This window comes from Drosophila virilis, chromosome 2 (assembly GCF_030788295.1).
Source record: "Drosophila virilis strain 15010-1051.87 chromosome 2, Dvir_AGI_RSII-ME, whole genome shotgun sequence".
Classification (NCBI taxonomy): Eukaryota; Metazoa; Arthropoda; class Insecta; order Diptera; family Drosophilidae; genus Drosophila; species Drosophila virilis.
In genome coordinates, this window is record NC_091544.1 from 30,917,699 (window position 1) to 30,940,273 (window position 22,575).

General features: G+C 37.7%; 1 protein-coding gene and 2 non-coding genes across 3 annotated transcripts in view; 1 reads left to right on the forward strand and 2 right to left on the reverse strand.

The window, feature by feature from the left end:
• The first annotated feature begins 215 nt into the window (after window positions 1–215).
• Naam (Nicotinamide amidase) overlaps window positions 216–22,575 on the forward strand; it is a 44,582-nt gene continuing 22,222 nt past the window's right edge. Inside the window, exon 1 of the mRNA XM_015170668.3 lies at window positions 216–491. The gene's annotated coding sequence lies outside the window, so the exon portion shown is untranslated. The remainder of the gene's footprint in view (window positions 492–22,575) is intronic.
• On the reverse strand, window positions 1,121–1,193 carry TRNAV-CAC (transfer RNA valine (anticodon CAC)). Its single transcript has one exon. It is a non-coding gene; the product is annotated as a tRNA-Val (tRNA).
• Window positions 1,488–1,560, reverse strand: TRNAV-CAC (transfer RNA valine (anticodon CAC)). Its single transcript has one exon. It is a non-coding gene; the product is annotated as a tRNA-Val (tRNA).

The window sequence follows — 22,575 nt, forward strand, 5'->3', positions numbered from 1 at the left end:
TCATTATTTTATTATTATTTCGTAAATCCGAATTGTCAATCTACGCCTTGAGGGGTAAGTACTTGATAATCGTTATATAAATAAACATTTCCTCATAGGGCCAACTGTAAGTTGAGTGGGGCGCGGGCAATTATATGTTCGCGGGCAAGTTCAATCGATTGTCAATTTCGCTTTCAGTTCTGCCAAAGTCCGCACAGCTGACGGACGCGTTAGCGTTAGTTTTTTTGTGCTTTTGCCGGCAACGCGCGCGTTTTTTCGCTCTCTCTCTTTCTTCTCTGTTCAATGAATTTTGTGAATTGTAAATCAATCGATAACTGAATTGGGCACTTGAATTAAGATCAACAATTAATAGTAGCTAGTTGTAGCTAGTAGAAGTTTTTTGTTTATAAAGGTGATAAGAATCTTTGTGTGTCGTTTTCTGGCCCGGTGTGCGTAAGAGAAAAGCTGTGCGCGTTTTGTTTATAGAAAGCTTTCAGTGCATGAGACGCGTGGTAAGTGCAAGACTCTCATTGAGAAAAAACCACGCTCTGGTAGAGCGGAAGGGGGTGAGAGAGTGTTAGGGAGCGCAACTGACAATCTCTTGGCCAGCTCTCTCAGTAAGTCAGCCGGGGGCATGAATACGTCATTTTAAAGGAAGTAGATAAGCATAGCAGCTACTTAGTATTATCTTTATAGGCTTTAAACATAAATAAAATTTTATATCGATAGTTTTAAATTGCGATGCTTTTATCAAACAGCGACTGTAAATCATAAAATGTAAACACGAAGTGTGGCTTCTGTAGCTTAAAGCTTTTGGTGTTATGTGTTTAATGCTAAGTTAAGCAAAAGCATAAAAAGCTTTATGCTGCTGTTAAATTGTCGCAGAGCTTTTTAACCCGATTTCCACGTTGCGCGCATTTTTAACAATAGTTTATTTGATTAATCAGCTAAACTTTACATTTTGTATAAGGGAGTTTAATTATGGTTTTAAAAAGAATTGGTGGATGCAATGGTGCCTTTTATGATTTTTGTATGATGATTTTGAATGATTGAAGAACTACTTTGATTACAAATCATTCAGAAAATATAAAAAAAATTCTAAACTCATTTTTAAAAAGTTAAAAAATATAAAACGTAGTCATGTTCCCGCCCGGGTTCGAACCGGGGACCTTGTGCGTGTGAAGCACACGTGATAACCGCTACACTACGGAAACTCCTGAAGGCTGATCATCTTAAGACCGCTGTAGATCAAAAGCTCGCACAGTTTTATATTTCATCTGAAATTGGTGAAATTTTAACTTGCAGTACAAATTTCTTGCGACTTTATTGATGACAAACAAGTTTTAAAGTTTGCGCCTCGCTCTTAATATATGTATATAAATTAAAATAAACTAATATCGTAATTTATATATACATACTAAAATAATACAAGTACAATTATTTTCTGTTATATAAAAAAATGTCAAAACAACGGAAATTATAATTAAAAAATGCAAAAAGTAAAGTGCTGTTCCCGCCCGGGTTCGAACCGGGGACCTTGTGCGTGTGAAGCACACGTGATAACCGCTACACTACGGAAACACATGAAAATCGATCAGCCTAATGTGGCTCATAGGTGCGGCTCTGCCCGCTAAGTCCAGGCAATTACTATCTTTGGCCAAAGCGAATTATCCCTGGCTGGAATTTGTCAAATGCCTGCCACGCCCACTGTTAATTGGCATCTTGCCAGGCCGCCCACATTCAATGGCTGCTCAATTGGCACAGAGGGCACAAAAAGCATTCGAGGCATTCGCTGGAGTTGAGAAATGCCTGAAACATGAACACAGATTACCAAGTCAAGTTCCAGCAAGTACTCCACCGCCACGCGCCTACCCTACTCCTACGATTCACCTTTAAATAAATTTGCCCACGCTGATCCTTAATTAAAATTCCTATTGTCTGTGCCGGCCTGCATAGATTTTGCCACCCCCAGTGCCTGCCGCTGGCACACAATTAATATGCAGCCCTAGAACGTTTTCTAACTGCTCGCACTCGTTATAATTACGCATTTAAATTGGCACAAAGGTTGAGCCCGTTGCCAGAGCTGGAGCCATTGCCTGGCCAGATATATGCCAGACATGGATGTGAATGTTAAGTTACCTCGCTTTTGTTAGTCGCTAGTTGAAGGTTTTATAACATAAATCGGATAATACGTAACGCATAGAAGGAAATATATCCGCTTTGTATATATTCAGATTCAATATATATAGCAAAACGTGCATCTGCTCGTCTGCCAATTATTATGAAATTAGGTCTCTCGCTGTTAAGGTATAAAATGATAAAACTTTGTTTTGATGTGTCCTTTTATCAGACAACTTTTAGTATGCTATTTAGCCTTCGTCATGATATACATATGTTATTTTTTTAAAAAATTTCAAAAAATAGTATAGGATCATATCATAAAGTATCCATTTGTATATTTATTTTTTTTTATTTTTTCAAATAAAACTTCGGTCCTTTAGCCAGCTTAATAAATATTAAAAATAATGGAAAGTTTGCCAAATCCAGCATTAAACACATTTTTGTTTATCTGCATTTCTGGATCGGTAAACATATTTTTTCTTATAAACAACTTCGTGTGGTTTAGATTTAACTAAACACTTCAATGTACATAGATTAGATGCTATGCAGAATGATTTATAGCAAAATATAAATAGATACACAAAAAAACTCGCTCTCTCCCTATTATATAGATGTATAACATTTAAGGAATATTAGAATATTATATCGTTCATTAAAATATGTAATGCTGCAAAGGTATTTAATCTTCGGCAATCCAAAAATAAATCTTCTTCGTTGTTGTTGTTTTTGTTGTCTGTGTGGTGTGGCCCCATAAATTTGGGTCAATGGGCAAAACGTCAGAATTGAGTAATTACAACATAATTTTCAATTTTGCAGTTTACGTTGTAAATTAATTTGCGGTCGACATTTGCAAAACGGGCCACGCGCATTGTGTGGCATGGCTTTTGGACAACGTCTATTATCCCCCACTATCCCAAGCCTCCGCAGACCCGCCACTGCAGCAGCAGTTGAGTCGAGGCGAGTCGAGTCGAGTCTATGCTGATGAAGCGCACAATCGTGACATGGGGCGTGGGGGATGGGGGCGGCTTGGTCAGAACAATTATAGCAACAATTAAGGGGCAGCTGGGCAGCTCATTGGATTTGTGTGTTGGCGGGTCGAGTGCAAGAGGAGAGAGTATGGGCAGTGGGAGGAGGGGGGGAGGGGGGTTCGCCGTTTGTTGTGCATAATTAATTTGCAGTTATTTTGCACGTTCGTGTGTTTTTTCTTTATTTTTTTTTTCCCTAATAGGGGCTGGGGGTTCCGCCTGGGGGTCTGGCAAAATCTGTTTACGATTTTACAGTTGAGCGCATTTTAATTGAAAAAAACTAAAAGACAAGGCAGTGTCAACGACACATGCGAAGCAACAGCAGCAGCAGCAGCAGCAAGCGTAGGGGCGTAGTTTTGTGGGGTGTGGAGTGGAGGGGGGTGGGGGAGGTTGTGTGTGTGTGTGTGTGTGGGAGTCGTGGCTGGTTCTATAGTCAACAGCTGTGGGTAAGCATCTTTTTGAGTGGGCTGGGTGGCTTATGTAGCATGCAATAAAAAATTGACCCAAAAATGTGTAACAAATGCTGTGACATATTTTCACCAAAACCCTGTCGCCCCCGCCCACTATCCCCTTCATCCCCCCTAACCTATTAAACAAGCAGAAGCCAATACCCCGTTGCCAATGATCCTGAAAAGGAGGCAGCGAGTCACAAAGGGTGTTTCAAAAGGCTGGAGAGGTGAAGTGGAGGTTGCGTGTGCGGGTATAGTGAAAATCGGTTGCGGGCAACATTTGTTTTGGGCAACAGCACGGCAAATGTGCAAAAATGAATATGTGAAAAAAAAGAAACACAAAAAAAAAAAACAAAACAAAACAAAATAAAGTAAGGCAAATGGCAAAAATCTGTAACTGTAACTGCAACATGGCATGAACTTAATCTGCTGCCGATAGTTGTTTTTGTTGTTGCCAAGGGTTTGTTGCTCAATTTGTAGCCTGTGCATGGCATACCAGCTACTTTTGGGGCGCAACAGCAGCAGGCGCTGGCGAGTTGGAGAGCGAACCAATCCGAGCCAAATATCGCCGCATTTTCAATATTGCGGCAACAATTTTCATCGTTGTTTGTATTTGCCTCGCGTTGTAATAATGAAAGCAACGATTGGGGCGTGTAACAGACCCCCAGACCCCCGCGCCATCCCTCCCCTGCCACACCCTTTTTTGCATTGGTTTTGGGTTGCGGCATTATGGCAATGCGGATTGCGGATTGCGGCTTACGCTTTACGGGAGGGGGTGGCGGTGGTAGGTCAGCTCTCAACTTGGGGGTGTTCATTTAATTGAAAAACAAGGCGACGGCACTTTAAGTGAAACCGAAAACAGATGGAAACGAAAAACGTACAATAATTGCTCTGAAGGCGCTTTCATCGACTCTGGGGGATGCCCAGTTCAAAGTTCCAAGTTCGAAGTTTCGCGCGTGGCAAAAGTGCTCAATAAACACCAGCCCAAGTTCAACCCAAAAGAGCGAAGTATGCAGCCAATGAATTCTTTATAGAGCTGAATATCAAAATTATTGAGCAATTGCCTTAATTAACTGAACATTAAAACAAAGCGAGAGCTTCGAGAACTGGTTGTAGGGCAACATTTTAAAAAGATTTCCAATTAAAGGAAGCTAATATATGCTAAGCAATTAATAAATTTATTTCGAAAATAATATAAAATATATTTCGATGTATTTTAAAGTTGTTATTTATATCTGCTTTGGTAGCTATAACCGCCATTCAACTCGAGCTGGCCAGGTTAATATATAGTTTGCACTTAAACAGACCAATAAAAAAATGTTTTTATAAAATACCGCAAGGTACATCTTATTATAAATTTTATATGCGCAGTTTTCGCTAAAGCAAAATTAATTTGAGTAAAAGTTTAGAACATTTAAGTTAACAATGATTTAATTTCAATTTGATTAAATTTTATATGAAACAAAATTACTTACCCAATATCAGGCTATACAACCTGTAAGTAAATAGTTATTAAATAATTTTCTATTTTGTAACAATAAGAAAGCAACTAAATAAGATTAATTGAATTCGCCTGGCAGACTTCAAGGAAATACAAGTATTCCCTGTTAAAGATATATTTCCTGTAGCAAATATTCAACCTTAATTGGTATTAACCGTGCACTTGATAAGAACCATGTGAAATGTGTTTTTATCCAATCTTCGAAGAACATATTTTCTAGCATAAAGTCTTTAAGAATGAGAGCACTTATGCAGCATAGCATCGGTTAATTAAATAAAAGTATTTTATTTACTTATCATTAAGTGTTTGCCTTACTGTTCAAGGGATTTACTTGCCTGGCAGCCATAATAATCTCCTCAAGCATTCTCAACAGTTCCATTTCTCGAGAAATCTGATCCGCAACTAAAATGTTTTGCTCTTTATATCAATTTAAATGCGATACAAGTGGACGAACGAATACTCAAGAGCTGCCGCTGATGGTTTCCAACTGTAACTCGATATTTTTTGCTTGCTGCAATTGGTGGCGCCATTAGTTTGTGCAACAGACGCCTACACAGGGACATTTGCGCGGTGTGTGGTTGTGTGGCGCCCCTCTGTTGCACAGACTGCGTTATCTTTGTCCATGCATGTATATAAATGTGCGTGTGTATGTGTGTGTGCGTGTGTGTGTGTAAAGCTCGTTTGTAAACAAACAGCACAGAGAAGGATACAAGGCCAGGGCTTTGGACATGCCAAACAGACGCCGCTCCGTGGTCGGTTTGAACTGGACAAACAGGATGACCAGCGGCGATTGCAACTGAGCTCGTTTAAACGCATGCCATCCCCTTGTTGCGTTATGGGGCAGCTGAGTTGGGCTCCCAAGCGACCCCAACCCTGTCTATTTCTCTCTCTCTCTCTATCTCGCTGCGCCTGTCATGGCAGCAGCACAAAACCAATAAGTCAAAAGACCAAAAAGGCTTAACGGACTATAAAAAGCAAAAGGCAACACGAAAGAAACTCAGCACAAAATTACAATGCTTGCAAAAAACAGAAACAAGACAGATAAGCTAAAGTCGGCATGCCGAACATTAAATACCCTTACGGCTTTGCAAATATAGTGGGCGCAGAAACAGCTAACTTGACCAGACAAATACTAATTATTCGAGTTGGTTTAGATTCATCATTGGATATTCGTGAATGCCAAGTTTATTTTAGATAATTTGAGCAAAGAAAATATGTGTTATATAGAAAAATTATGATAAAGTGTGCTGATCCGGACTGTAACAGAAAGACGGACCTATACATTATATATTGTAGACGGTAGCTTTAATGTTCAGAAACCGATTTTGAGAAACAAATGGACATGGCCCTATCGACTCGCATGTTGATACTGAGCAGATAAATGTATATATATATATATATGATACGGATAAGAATATATAAATTAAATAAATATTAAAATACCTCTATTGTGTCGGTAATGATATTCAAAATATTTGTATTTTTATTCTAATATATATGGGATCGTTGAAGAAATAATCAGATTGACAAGCAACTTTTTAAAATCCGATGGCTTTTAATGATCTAATTTAGCTTTATCTTAAAAATTGCAAACACAACTATTACCTTAGTTAATGAAGTTAAATAATATAATTATTAATTGTGTGTAAATATAAAAAACAAAACGTTTTAAAAAGTATGTGCTAAAAAGGACGTATACTTAATATTTTTCTATATAACTCTTGTATGTTTTTTCCAGATGGAAAAATATCTGGATGATATATACCTCTTGATTTTGTTTTTTCTTTTCAATCTACAAAATATTATTTTCGTAGCGTTAAGGAGATATAGTACTGAAATATTCGTAAAAATCATCTGCTTAGCCTTCAAATATATAAGTTATAAATAAAAAATCAAACATAGCTATCTTTATCTGAACATTGGCACGAATGCTTAAATATATTACTAAGTCAGATAAGAAAACACTTTAAAATCAATTTCAAAGCGTTTCAATTAGCTCAAACGTGGCCAATTACTTGATTTGGTCAGATCGATATAGAATAAATATATATATATATATATTAGCCTACTTTGAGTGACTTTATTGGAACGCCATAAAACTTGTCGAAAGGGTATCAATGGCCATAATAACAACACGTGCTGTTGTTGACTGTTTTGTGCAGTGATTGCTGTATAGGAGTCGAGATCTATGAGCTGCCGTTGCCGCTACTTCCAACCAACCCGCCCAGCGACCCATTTGTGCCAAGTGTGTGACAATAAAATGTTTACTGATAGGCAGCAGCAGGAACAACAACAACAACAAGCACTAAGAGAAAACCCGGTCGAGCAATTGAATGTGGCACAAACTGCTTGCCGGATGGCTGGCAATGTTTCTCTGCGTGTCGTGTGTGTGTGTGTGTGTGGGTGTGTGGGTGTGTGTGCCTGTCATCTATTAAAAAAGGTTGCCAAAGCAAACTAAATGCCAGGCAAAAAGCAAAGCCCGGCGACTATTATAAATAATAAATGCTGACTGGTCAAGCCAGAGCCGAGTCCAAAGGAGTTTAGCACTCGCCCCCTTTCGCTAAGGCCCACCTCTAGCCCAGGCCCAAGGCGCAACTTTCGGCGCCGGCTGAGCAAAAACAATTTGCTCTGGCACTGGCATTTTTGTTGTTGTTGTTGTTACTCTTCCTCTTTTTATTTTCCCGGCTAACGCGCCCTTGGCTCATAAATCTCAACCAAGAGTGAAATAAAGCTAAACGTACCGTCCAGATACGAGCTACTGGATACTTGGGCAGGGGTTTGGGGGTTGGGGCTTTCGGCGGCCTAGGCACCTGGCAAATTGATTTGTTGGTTTATTTGGCTACCTCTAGCCGCACGTTCCCTTTGGCGCAGAGCGACGCCTGTTTGTGTCATAAAATACGACGACGACGACGACAGGATGTTATATGAAGTGTCCTGGCTTGAAATGACATTACGATGAAGTGTAGCCAGACTGCAGGAGGCGCTATAAAGCAATTTACAATTGGCCCCAACTACTGCTTGGGGGTCTGTACCTGATCGATTCAATTAGACGGCCAGCCGCCTAATGTCTTTAATTTAAATCAATCAATCAATCAATCAATCTAGCTGGAGCTGCTGTCCCTCAAATATCATGCCCAACTTATTGTTAGTTTAGTTTTTGGGGAGGTTTTGTTTGCTTTTTTTTTTTTTTCCTTCGGGTGTGGCTTATCTAGCCTTCATTTTTATTCGGCTGCTTTGGCCAGGCTTAGTTTGGGAATTGATTGGGCCGCCTTCGGGTTTCGGCCCTGACCCACAGCTGGCGCTTAGTTTTAGCCAGCAGCTTACGCATTTCGGGTCCTTTTGTCTTACGGCTAAGCTGCTTAATTTATTTGACCCTATTCAAGCTTCTTTCTCAATTCTGTGCAGATTTTAAAGTGGATTCTGATTTGCTATCAAATTGCCAGCAGCTTCACTCACAGCAAAAAGGTAAAACACACACAAGATGACCTGCATTTACCGTTATCCTCTAGCCTGTGTATGTGTGCGTGTTTGTGAAAGTATATATGTGGGGGCGCTTGTGTCCTCTCGAGTCGCTTTCTCTGGAAAACGTTGTTCACATTTTGTAGTTTTTGGCTTATGTTTGCATTTAGCCGGAATTTCTATGAGCGCTTCAACGTTAATAAATGCATTTTAGGTGCAGTATTTATTTATTTATTGTACTTTAAATCGTCTTCGCTAGAATTACAACTTGAGACAGCATCAAAATTGAAAAGCACACCCCCTCAAATAGTATGTGTTTCGGTTTGCGGTTCCAATTGGCTTTCTGCCTGAGGTTCGGCTTTTCCAGGTTTTCGACATACACACAACCACATAAAAAATGCTTATGCATTCGATTAAAAACTTTTAGAAAACGCCATTTTACTGTATACAGACAATTAATATTTGGCATACATAACGCACTCTAGGCCAAATTCGACATGTAGAAAGTTGGCGAAAGTGAAACGAATTTCGTTTCTGGAATACTCTTATAATTGCATGACCTTCATATGTATGTTTATGTTTCATTATTTGCCCTCTGTGCACTTGAGCTCAAGTCTATAATCGCTTTCTCCTTAAAATAAAGTGCGCCTACAAATGGTATTTGATTTGATTTATTAAAACAAAATTTCAACGTGCACTATTTAAATCTGCTTAGCTGTACTATTTATTCACTTACCAAGTAGAAGCTTATATAACAAAGCTTAGAGTACATAAGCTTCAATTTGAGTTTGTTGTTGGAATTGAGAAGTTTACGATAACTGGAATATTTTGATTGCATGACCTGCACCTGTGCAACGGCGGCTCGTTTGCTGCCATTTGCTTGCAATCTTTCAATAATTCATGATGCAATCAATAACGCAAGCTAACAACACGTTCCCCTAACAACATGTGCCGGCGAGCGGGGGTGGGTTTTGGGGTAAGGGTTGATTGAGTTAGGAGCTGGAATAGTTACCATTCTTAAACGTATGCTGACTGGCATTTCGTTTACATTTAGCTACGATTCGTTTCACCTGCATATTTTGCCAATAAATTGCCGACTGGTGGCAACTTTTCTGCTCGTGTCCTGCTGCAGCTTGCTTTATCCTAACTGCCATCTATGTGTGCCTGGGCCGCAGCGCTATCAAAATGTCAGAGTTCAATGTGCAATTTAAATGCAACACAGTGCAATTGGCTCTGCCTTCATGCTGCAGGTGCAACGATTCTAGGCAAAAAAAAAATTGCAAACAATTTATATTTAAATGTGCTGCAATTTGCCGCAGCTGCTTGAAGGCATGGTTGGGGCTGGTCGCTGAATATTGCCTGTGGCTATTTTTAATTGGCAAATAAAAATGTGCAGCGTACAAATGTGAATTGCCACAGCGAGTGGCAAATTGAAAGCTTATTGTGAAAATCAAACGCAGCGCCAAAAAGTATGCTATGCAGAAAGGCAAACAGACTGCCGCATACACACACACACACAAACATGCTCACATACACAAGCGCACAGGAAGCATCGATTATTCAAAACATCCGCAATTGCGAGCGCTTATCAACAATAGCGCCATCTAGTGGCAGCCAGGCGCAGTTTGTCAAAATCATTTCGAGTTTCGGTTGCCATTTTTCTTTTTTGCTGTTGCCCCCTTTTGCTGCACAGTGTGTTAAAGCTTAGTGTCTATTGTCACACACGCACACACTCACATAAGCACACACATACACATACACATGCCCTCTTCATTCATATGCATGACGATGTGTCCATTTTTGTGGCTTGTCATTAATGCATAAAAAATGCTAATGGGCCAACGTTTATGGCGTTGCTTTTGGCCAAAACCAAACAAAAAATGTGCAAACTGTTGTTGCCTCTTGTTGCTGTGGTTTTTTTTGCTGTTGTTGTTTTTGCTATTGGGGCAAATGTGTTGTCGTAATGCCTTTTAAATGAAGTTGTGCACCATTTGCCATTTGAAGTTTGCTTTTTTTTTTTATTATTATTTTGGACTCTTTTGCACCGTTTGCACTGATGTCCACAACAAACCCACACACTCAGCCCCAAATTGACTTGAGGGGATTATCTGCAATGGCAGATTACTAGTAAGCATCTTGCTCCTGACTCTTGTAATGCTAAAGGATTTTTATGGCGTAATTCCATGCGAATAGGCACTTTGACGCTGCTCGTCGGGTATATAACTATATCTGGAATAATGCCAGGACATGTCAGACTGTTAAGCAAATGTCCTTAATAGCCGGACAACTGGTGCGAAATGATATGATGGCATAAAAGCGAGCAAAGAGAGGGAGAGAGAGAGCGAGAGAGAGAGAGAGAGAGAGAGAGAGAGAGAGAGAGAGAGAGAGAGAAAGGGCAGGTGAGAACTGGAATAAGAGGTGGGCAGAGCAAGAGAAAGCAGAAAAAAGAGTACCAGCGATAACATATTAGAAATTTTTCAACATGTTGAACATATGTTGAACATATTTGTATGTTACTTAGTAAGAACTACAAATAATAATAGTTAATGTTATAAACTAATTAATTTTAATTAATATAATTAAAATCATTACTAAAGACATTTATTAAAGTTTTATATATATATTTAACAATACTTATTCGTCAAGATTTTTGTTTTAAAATTTATATTCCTTCATTTATAACCCAAATTCACTAAACTTTCATTTTCGACATAATTTCACCAAAATTTCTTTACTAACATTTCTGTGGAAGAAAAAGATTATAATTCTATGTTGAAATTCCGAAATAATAAGTTCTTAGATAACCAAGTCAAATAACTCGGAGTATCTTAAGTGCAACACGTCGTTACGTTTAATAGGGCTCTAAAAAGCCACCATGTTAACCATTTCATTAGGAGGGTTGCCTTTTTTGCTGCGCTTTACGTATACATTTTATGCGACACCATTTTAATGTCATGTTAACGCGAGCCGAAACCGAATTCCCAAATGGGATGCCAAATAAAAAGGTTGCTCTTAAATGGGCGATATTCAATTTACCTTTTGTGCGAAGGCTTTTAAAGTCAGCGTTACTTTAAGGTATTGCCATTCGAGCAGCTGACCCAAGTCAGCAGCTGCGCCTTTAGCTTTATCTCATACTATATCTTAAGCGCCGTCTTTATTTGTGTGTGCACCACTGTAACTTCACCTCAGAAATCCAACAAGCGGCACCACGAGAATGAAAAAAAAGATCACCATAAACCAACAAAACAGCAAAGGCAAACAAAGCTTTTGCTGCATGTGCATGCGTGTGTTTATTGTATCTAGGTGTGTGCGTCTATCTCTTTTTATGTGTGTGTGTGTGTGTGTGTGTGTGTGTGTGTGTTTGTCTGTGCGTCAGCATCAGCGGCGCGTAACGCGAACATTTTTCAAAGCAACGCAGCAATAACCAACAATAACCCAGGGCCCAGATACAGATACAGGACACGGGAGATAACTCTAGTGGCATCCAATTTGACTAGAGTTGACAACGTGGCATGTTTTTGATACGTGACACAACTAAAATATCGAATAGTTCACGTTTACATTTTAAGTCTAGCAGAAACAGGAGGAACAAAGTACACGAATTTCCTTTAGTTAATAGCAAAAACATAAATTTTATATGGCACACATCACGACTTGTATTCGCCCTAATACGAATTGCTGCTCCTTTGAACATAAAAATTGGAAAACACGACTTAGTGCTAAATTATCATAACTTACACGATTAGTATATGAATATCCTCTAAAATACAGTGACACGACTTAAATAAAGCTCAAACACGACTGATCCATGAAATCAGTTTAGATACGACTAAAAAAACGACTGAGCTTGGGCACGACTCGATACGATAATTTTACGTAGAATCGTGCGCGTCGTGTCGTTGGATTTCGGTGCCCATCCGTCTTACGCCCATCTCTAATTGCAGACACGGCTCGACTCTTGTCCAAGCCACGCCCGATTTTCTCTAGCGCCCAAAGCGAGTGCAGCATTTGAGTGCATTTTCATGAAGTTTTAGATTTTTTGTTTTTTTTTTTTTTTTGCCGCTGCGTTGAGCACGAGGTCATCGGGCTGAAGGGAGTAAAGGGTAAGGCGTGTGTCAAACAGGCTGGGTTAGCAGGGGCAGTGGTAGGAGAATGGGCAGTGGCAGGGGCTGATGGGCGGATAGGCGGTAGCCATAGCCAAAATGGCAATTTATCATTTTGTGCTTAAGTGCGCGGCAGGTAAAGAAATGAAACGAAACGAAATGAAACCAAATGAAATGAAATGAAATGAAATGAAGGGCGGCATGTGCGCCACGTATTTTTAGATACTAACAAGTGATAAAAGGCCAGCACGCAGCTGGCAACACACTCAGACACACATACTCGCAGAAACACGACCTACTGACAAACTGAGGCACAGCTCTGACACCTACTGCAAAGGCAGAGGGGAACACTGGAATGGGTTAGGGCATACTGTTAATGGCCAGGCCACAAGCCAAGTGTGTGGAACGTAGCCAAAGCCAAATACTGAGGCACGAGGCACGAGCGGAGCTGCTGACGTGGCATTCCACGCTGCGTATCCATCAATGTCTGCCCCATGTCGTCCTGGGCGGACGGCTGCTCTCCTGTCTGCTGCTGACGTGCTTGCATTAAGTGAGCCCCAAAGAACACGGCTCCAAAATATGTGCAAAAGGAGAACAGGAAAATTTGTTCGTTTTCGGCTATGCCGAATATCTAAATACACTTCCAGAACAGACACTATGTTGGTCTCTTACAACAATTCAGTTGCTGGACGATTGCTGCTACCCTTATTATATATATAGATATCCGTTGTGCAGATCTTGATCTTTAAGTTTAATAAGGACATCATAAAAAAACCAATTTGTTTAACTGATAATTTCTATAAAAGCTGTATAATATAGTAGTCTTATCCGCCCGAATCTGGCATATGCACTATAGGTAACATAATTACGTATCAAAGGAAATTTTCAGAAAAGTCAAGTCTGCAAGTCCAAGGGAGGTATCGGTAGTTTGCCTTGCTATTCAAATCATTATCTCGTCTAAAGTTTAGTTTGTCAATATGTCTTTTCACATGCATAAACCCAGATTTTGATTACAATTATTTAAAAACATGCTTCGGTCCATTAAATGTGGTTTGCTTTATAAAATATGGTTCGCTCAAGGCTGGTTTGTATGTTTCCTAACTTTTACGAATTAAGTTTCGGTTCATGGTAATTAAAACTGTGGATTAACGTACTTCCGGTTGGAGACCTGATAAAGAAAGCTTTAAAACTGAGAGACAGATAATTGTAGGAACAGACAGACAGACGGATATACGGACATGGCAATATCGATTGAATCATACATATTTACCCTAAAGGCTATGGCTTACATACCTTATGCCAAATGTATACTACCCTCTGCCTCGGCAAGGGTATAAAAAGCGAAAAAATTGAAAGCCTTTTATAGGCGCCTGGCTGGGGCTGAGCCCCAACAGAAGCTGCTAAATTTTTTCGGCAATTCAATTGATGGCTGGCTTCGTTACCAGGCGCACCACCGCCCCACAAGTCAGCAACAAAATTGTGGCACGACCTCGGGGCGTTTGCTTTTAAATGCGCCGCGCCACTTAGCGCCTGTTTCCTGCCCTGCCGTGCCCTGTTCTGGCCCGCACCGACTCAGTCAAAGAGCGGCGCGTGCATCGCTTGGTTTATTAGCTGATCCCACCGGCTTGACAAGCCACTTTTGACACCGCCCCTCCCTAAAAACCGGAAGTCTTAGACGGTAATTTACTTTTCAGTGCCCCAACTGGCAAATTATGCAAGACTTCGCCCTCAGCCGCTCACGTCTCGCCCGCTAAGCGTCTTTGTTGAGTTACGTCGCCAGCTTACTTCACTTTTTGCTACAGCCCTGATGAGGAAGCACTAAAATTCTTCAAAAGATTCGCAGCACTGATTTTTGTTTATTGTGAGCTGAAACACAGCTGACTGCCTGACTCAAGTGATTACATAAAAGAAATAAATTGCTTTTGGGCTAGTTCTTGAACTCATTTTGGGATGATTGTAAAATGCTATGCATATAGTTTTCACTTGTAATGAAACCATGTGCATACCTTATATCAGCCTGCTTTGATTACATTTATCTGGGACCCAATTAACGCAAACCCTCAAATAAATTGTTACTTCTTTTCCTTCCAGTTTCGTACTAAGACTCAATTTGTTTGCTCACAAAATGTCTTCTGAACCGGTTCTAAGATAAGAAATATAAACCAATGTTTTTTATTCTGAACCCCTTCAGAATGGTAAAAATGGCTATTTTCCGCATAGAACAAGTTTAAATAGAATATTCAATAGCTTTACCGTAAAACCGATATATATGAATATCGAAATCTTGTTTTTTCTAGAAAAAAAAATGTCTTACGCAAAATTTGGTATATTTCACTTTATCTACTTTCCGTCTCTTTTTTGAATAATAATGAATTTTTAGCGATATCTACATAGTATATATATAGATATATAGTATATATAGAAGACTACACCATCGTATTTGGTATTCACACAGTTGTCTATGCCATATTTAAGATCGGACAATAAACGCCGATGTAAAGAATCACAGCTGCTGGATTAAGTTGTTATCTTGCGGCTTGTGTGGTTGTGTATATGTGTGTGTAGTTTTGTGTATATGCAGACACTGAACTGAACAGATTTCAAATGTGTTTGCTTTCTAGAATAGAATGTAATTGGGATCTTGCGCTGATTGTGAATTAATAATATATAAATATATATATATATATATAAATAGCAAATAAATAAATAAAGCGTTCTATCAACTATTTAAAGTCGTATTTAGTTTATGAAACTTTTAAGAATGTAGTGCAATGTAACTGCGTATCGCTGCACGCTCCGGAATTTATCATCATTTATTTTTCTGGAACATATCTTAAATCTCTCCTTCAAACGCCCACCTCATGACATTCGATTGCTATAAAGTTGAGCTTTAAGTGTCTGACAGGGTTTCATGTTCCGCTAAAGTTTGAGTTTCAGTCACAGTCAAACAGTCAGGATTAAGTTCTTTTTGTGCGGCGTCAACTGGGGTCTCACCTATCGACTGTCTCACCTGAAGCACACAATTTCGACACGTGCGGGCTTCATTATTTGCCAAAATTGTCAAAGTTTTTTGCCATTTGATGCGGGTGCAAGGAGCTGGGGCTAACTGCTTTCACTTTTATGATGCTTTTTATTTAGGCAATGACTTTGACGTCGGCAACTTTAATCGAAAACAATTGCAGGCCTCAAACGCAAGCCACCCCCAAAACCCAAACGAGAAAAAAAAAATTCCTTAGCTTAGCTTAAATATTGAGGCAAGGTACGTTGTTGCGGGCTGGGTAAGGTGTGCGCTTGCGTTTTGCTTAATGCCGCGTAAATTGTTTCGCAGCAAAAGTTTTGCGCATTTCGCGTTATCCTCCATTTACATATTAACCCAAATGTGGGTGGGCCATGTACCATCGCGCCCCGCGCGTCCCCAGGAACTAGGGGTTGTTTTCCAAAAATAGTTTTCAATTAGTGTTGTGGCGCCTGGATACTCAATCCACAATTGCTGCCACCACCCCCCCCCTTGGAGAGTTGTACTTAAGTTTATTTGGGCAAAACTTTTGTTGAGCTCAGCGCAAATTATGCGCATTTTTATTGTCGAGAGAGAGAGAGAGAGAGAGAGATACAGAGAGAGAGAGAGTAGTCAGCATAAAGACCACGCACATAAGCCATATTCTGCCGCTCTTCAAATTGTTTGTTATTTGTTTATCTGCGACCAAGTTTCTAGTGTATTAAAGTACAAGAACTAATTCAAAAGGCATAATAAAAAAACTCTTAACTCTGTGTAATCATTTATGGTTTTTATGTGGCTGCTGCCCTTTTGCTGATTTTAACTGCTGATTCATGCGACTTAGAAAAGGCTATGTGGCGGGGAGCGCAGTCATAGGTCAGGGATTGGTTTCTATGTCCAGGCATAAATCATAACCAGAACCCCGCAGCATGACACATTTGTTGTGTCATATTTTTATTTTATTAGACCTTTTCCACCTATGTGTGTGCGTGTGTGTGTGTGAGTGTGTGTGCCTGCTGCTGTTGCAGTTGCTCTGCCACAAATATTGTGCATAAATCTTTAATATTAAGTAAACATACATATAAAATTTAAATTTATCGCTCGCTGCGCATTAGTTCTTATATGTACGTCGGCACAACATGAACAATGTTCGGCTTTGAGCCTGTGTCTGGATTGCGACGACTTTTGGTTAAATGGAAATCTATGGCTTTGTGGCTTATATACTTTTACTCTGGTCGCAGCTGCCGTTACGACTTGTTAAGGGCAGCAAAAAAAAGAAAAAAAAAAGGAAAAATGAAGGATTAGGCTGTTCCTAGCTAAGATTTAGTTGGGAGCTAAGGGAGCAGCACGATATGACATGATGTGCCTTATTTAAATACTATTTGTGCCATTTCTGAAATTTTTATAAGGCATGCTTAGGATGTTGTTTAAAAATATTGTTCAATTGAGAAATATTGGGAAATATTTAAGGAATATATGTCCGCATCAACCAAGCCCTAAGAGCTGGCAAGTAGTAATTTTTACTAGAGCCAAAAAGGTTTTGGAAATTTTGTGAGTCTTAGTTTTGGAAAAGGTGTTCTCCAAGTGGGCAGCGCAGTGATCACAATCAAAAAATGCAGACATGCAAATGTGCTTTATAAAAATAACAAAGCGTAACCATCAGAATTACAAATTCTATGTTGACTGAATGTCTGGGCGATGGATTAATAAGCCGGGTTCCTGGGTTTGAGCCACGCGCGGAACATGTTGGAAGAGCTTTATTTCCTTCTTTTTATTATATAGTTTAATCAATACGAATAGCATCTTCTTCTTGTTCAATGAGAATCTTGTCAGCTGTCGTTGAGAGCCGTGCTCGATTTCATAATTTTTGACTTTTGAGGATAGGCGCAATTTAAAGGAGAGACGCAATTAACTATCTAGGTATGCACATATAAAGACCCTTATAAAACGAATAAATAAATAAATAAATATATATATATATATATATATATATATATATATAAATAAATATATATATATATATATATATATATATATATATAATTAAGTTTTACACGTTAGGTTACTATAAAAAATATATTTCAATTTATTATTTTCACTTAACGGCTACTTTTGTTGAGTACATTCAGATTTGCTTCCCGAATAAGAACTGATTTATCTAACTGTTGCGGTCGCTTAGCAAACTTCGCTTTGAGAGAGTTTGAGTCAAAATTGAGTGAAGTTTGAGCTGCGTCAGCAATTATGCGTGGGATAGTACTCTGATGGGAACATTGACAGTGGCGTGATATTTAGGGTGAATTGTTTATGTCTACCAAAAGGGGGACAGTTTGATCTTGACCAATGTCGATGTTATCACCAGGCTCTTTGTTTACAATATTAGAAATGTTTATAATTGTGCTTATGCTTATGTGCTAAGTTATGTTAAAGGGTGGGTGCGACTATGGATATGTCACTCCCCCAACCATTAGAAAAGTGCCTGTCCTCAGGTGTTTAAGTTTGGATATAGTGTAACATTTTCTTCTTTTACAATTGGTATATCTCCTATTATTGTAGGTGTTTCTTCTACTTTGGGTTTTTTATATTTTATAATTAATTTCTTAGGTATGCTTTTGAACTTATATGTCAAATACAGTGTTAAACTTATTAATATGATTACAAATATGGTTATTGTAATTATCTGGAATACATTGTTAAATTTTGTATGTGCATTTATAATTTGTTTCGTTTGTACAAACGAAAGTGGTTCTAATTTTATAACATCATTGCTTACGTAAATGCTTTGAGTATAATCTAACATATTGTTTGAAATTGAAATTTCATTAATTTGCAATGAACAATTAAAGATTTTTATTATATTGTTTCCTTCTATTGTTATTTCGTTATTTATACAATTATGGTTTAATATAGTTTTTGGTAAATTCCAAGTTAAAATTATATTTGGTTCTATGTAGTTGATTTGAAAATTTTGCAAAATTTTAGTATAACTACATTCTGATGTTATTTGGTTTAAAATTCCTGTTAAACATTCATTATTAATTAATTTTTTTGTTTCTCTGCTATAAACTTTTTTATCTTGGGTAAAATATTTTTCATGAGCTATTTCTGTCAAAATATTATTATTTTCATCCGGGTATGGAATTATTTCGAATACCGGGCTTTTTATTATTTCTCGAGGAATATGGGATATTATCAGTATTTCGTTTGTATCTGATTTAAACCAAGTGGAAGTTTTTGTATTCAACAATTTCTCAGAATTAACATGCAACAAATAGTCATGTTTTAGTAATTTTGGGTTAAAAATTCCTAATCTTGTGAGCTGCATTCCCATCTCAATGTCTTCTATATATTCTGTAAAGTGTTGTAAGTTAAATATAAGGATATCTAATTTCTTTCCTTTTTGTTTCTCTTGATCTAGTTCGTTCATGATTTCTATTCCTTTGTTTATAGCTTCTATTATGTAATTTAATTCGTTAACCTGAACGCTGTTTTCTGCTAAGTTGCTTATTTTTTGTTCAATTTCTGCTTTGTCTTCTTGATCTAATGTTCCAAATAAGTATTTATATGCTGTTCCTACTATGTTAACTAAACCTCTTTTGCTGCGTTTGGCTATTTTTAAGCCGTTTATTTCTCTGTTTAATTTTTCTACTAGGTATTCGATTTGTATAAGGTTATTGAATTCTTTACTTTGTTCAATTAAATTGTTAAAAGTTTCTTCGGTTTTTGTTATATTAACCGTTAAACAGTGGAATTCGTAATCTGTCGGAATGTCTATGGTTCCTGTTTTAAATATGAGATATCCGTTATGGGCTTTGATAGGATTAATTTCAATACTCTGTGCATTTATATAGTTTACAGTTATTGATAGTAATATTATAATAATTAATTTAAGCTGGTGCTTGTATGTTTTGATCGCTGTCTGTTGTTGACCTGTAATTGTTATATTTGCTTTGATTAGTCTTCTTTTTCTTTTTGAATTTGGTTTTGTAATGTGTTATTTTCCTGCCTCTGTTAGTTTCCTCAAAATGTTTGTCGTCGATTTGTCTTAGTTCTCCTGTTTTCTTGAACGGGGTTGTCGTCTTTGATTTAACTAACGGTGAGTGTTTGTATCTAGTGTCAATTTCATAATTTGTTCGTTTTTTGTTGAGATTATTTATTAGTTTTTCTTTATTAGCTTGAGTGTCATACTCTGGTGTACCTGCATATATGAATATGTCCGCTGGTGTTCTGTTAGTCGTTTTGTGCTTTGTTTTATGATTGTACGTGTAGAGTATAGTTTCAAATTTTGTAAGTTTATTTTCGACGTCTGAGTCGCTGTTAATGATTCTTAGTTTTTCGTTAACTGTCTTATGAAATCGTTCTACGTCGGATATACCATTTTTACTAGTGGTTATATTAATATTTACTGCTTCTGATTTTAGCCATAATTGTAAAGCTGTGCACATAAAAGCTGAGTCTTTGTCTGCCTTTATTTCGATGGGTTTACCCATTTGGTTGAACACTTGTAATATAGCTCGTTTGGTTTCTAGCCAGTCTCTACTTTTTATTTCTATTAATGATGCAAATTTTGAATAGATATCAATGCAAGATAAAAATTGTTTATCTCCTACTATGTAAAAATCCATTACATATTTTTCTCGGATATTAGCGATTTCCGGAGTTATTTCGAAAGTTAATTTTGTATCTCTGTGTTCTGTTTTTGCGATGTTGCAAATCTCACATTCATTTATTAGATTTTGAATTAAATTTTGATAATCTGGGAAATAGTGGGTTTCTTTGAACCAATTGATAGTTTTTTCAATTCCTGGATGTAATAATTCTTTGTGCTTTTTTAATATTAATTCTTTGAATTCTGCATATGTTTGAAGGTCTATTAATTTTGTACTAGTTTTCATTGCCTTTGTTGAATTATTCGGACTTATTATTTCTAAGTAGGCTTCTTGAAAAATTGGAAAATCTGCTTCGTTGTGGAAGTATAGCACACTTTTCTTTGTGCATAAGTATTCTTTTATTAATTCTTTGGCATGCGTATTAGTCATGTCTTTGTACGTAATTTTTATGTTGGTTTTGTGAAAGTAATTCGTAACTTTTGTTTCGTTCTCGGTTCCTTTTTCAAATTCTATTTGTCGATTATAATAATTAAGTGGTCTTTCTGTGATTTGTAAATGGTTACTGTTGTCTTCTTGAGCACTATGTATTGTTGCTCTTGTGCTAATTGTATCTTCGCCTAAGAAGTTTTCGTTTAATTGAATTCTGGACAGAGCATCTGCCACATAATTTTCTTTTCCTGGGACGTATTTAATTTGGAAATCAAACTCATTTAGCTTGATCTTCCACCTTTGTAATTTCATGTTAGGTTCTTTCATATTATTTAACCAGACGAGTGGTCTGTGATCACTAAGGATTTGAAATTGTCGACCAAAGAGATAGGACCTAAAGTATTTAGTGGCCCAAACGATTGCTAATAATTCTTTTTCAATCGTTGAATAATTTAACTCATGCTCGTTGAGAGTTCTACTTGCATAGCATATAGGCTTATGCTCTTGCGAAAGGACGGCCCCTATTGCCATATTACTTGCGTCTGTAGTTAATGAAAATGGTTTTTCGAAGTTAGGGTATATTAAAATTGGGTCGGATGTTATGAGTACTTTTAGCTTTTCAAACGCTAGTTCGTAGTCTCTGTCTTTTATATTGATTTTTGCTCCTTTTTTTAATTTAAGTGTTAATGGTTTTACTATATTAGCGAAATTTGGTATAAATTTCCTATAGAAACCACATAATCCTAGAAATGATTTAATTTCTTTTGGGGTTTTTGGAATTGGGAATTTGACAATTGCTTGTATCTTGTTGGGATTTGGTTTTATACCCTCAGTTGTGATGATGTGACCGAGAAATTCAGTTTCTTTTCTCATAAACTCGCATTTATCCAACTGTAGTTTTAAGTTAGCTTCTCTAAGCTTCTTAAATACCTTTTGTAGCGACAAAATGTGTTCCTCCAATGAAGTGGAAAAAATAATAATGTCGTCTAAGTAGACCAGACAATCCTTAAAAATTAAATCTTCTAAGAGATTGTTCATACAACGTTGGAACGTTGCAGGTGCATTCTTAAGACCAAATGGCATGCGAGTGTACTCGTAATGGCCATGTTTAGTCGAAAATGCGGTCTTGGGTATTGAACCAGGATCCATTTGGATTTGGTGGAAGCCTTTGGCTAGATCAATGGTTGTGAAATATTGACATTTTCCAAGTTTGTCTAATATTTCATCCATGATCGGGATAGGGTATTTATCATTAATAGTTAGTTCATTGAGATTGCGGTAATCTATGACTAACCGGAACTTTTGCTTTCCAGATGCATCGTTTTTCTTTGGAACGATTATTACTGGTGAGCAGTAAGGGGATTTGGATTTACGTATGATATTTTGTTTTATCATATCGCTTATTTGTTTATTTACTTCCTCATCGTATATTTGAGGATATTTGTATGGACGCTTGTAAATTGGGTCCTCATGTTTTGTTAGAATTTTGTGTTTAATTGTACTAGTGAAAGTCAAATTGTCACCTTCATGGTACTGGATATCACGAAATTCATGTAAAACTTTTTTTATTTTTTCTTTTTCTTCTGAGTTTAGGTGCTCTAGCCTAAACTCATTGTTTTCTATTAATTCATTATTAATAGCGAAGTTAAATGGTCTGTCCTCTGTTGAGGGTGGATCAAGGCACTCTTGTGCGGTCATGTCCTCTTCGACCTCTTCGTCGTTATATCTAAAACAAAAGTTAAATTCTCCTAAGGTTACGGATCCTTGTGCATAGTCTATTTTTGCTTGACATGCCTCAAGGTATTCTCTCCCAATCAGAACATCATAATGCTCTGAGAAGTCGTGAATATAGAATTTTTGTTTGCTCGGACAAATTTTGCTTGCTCCTAATCGTATACTTTGTTTTA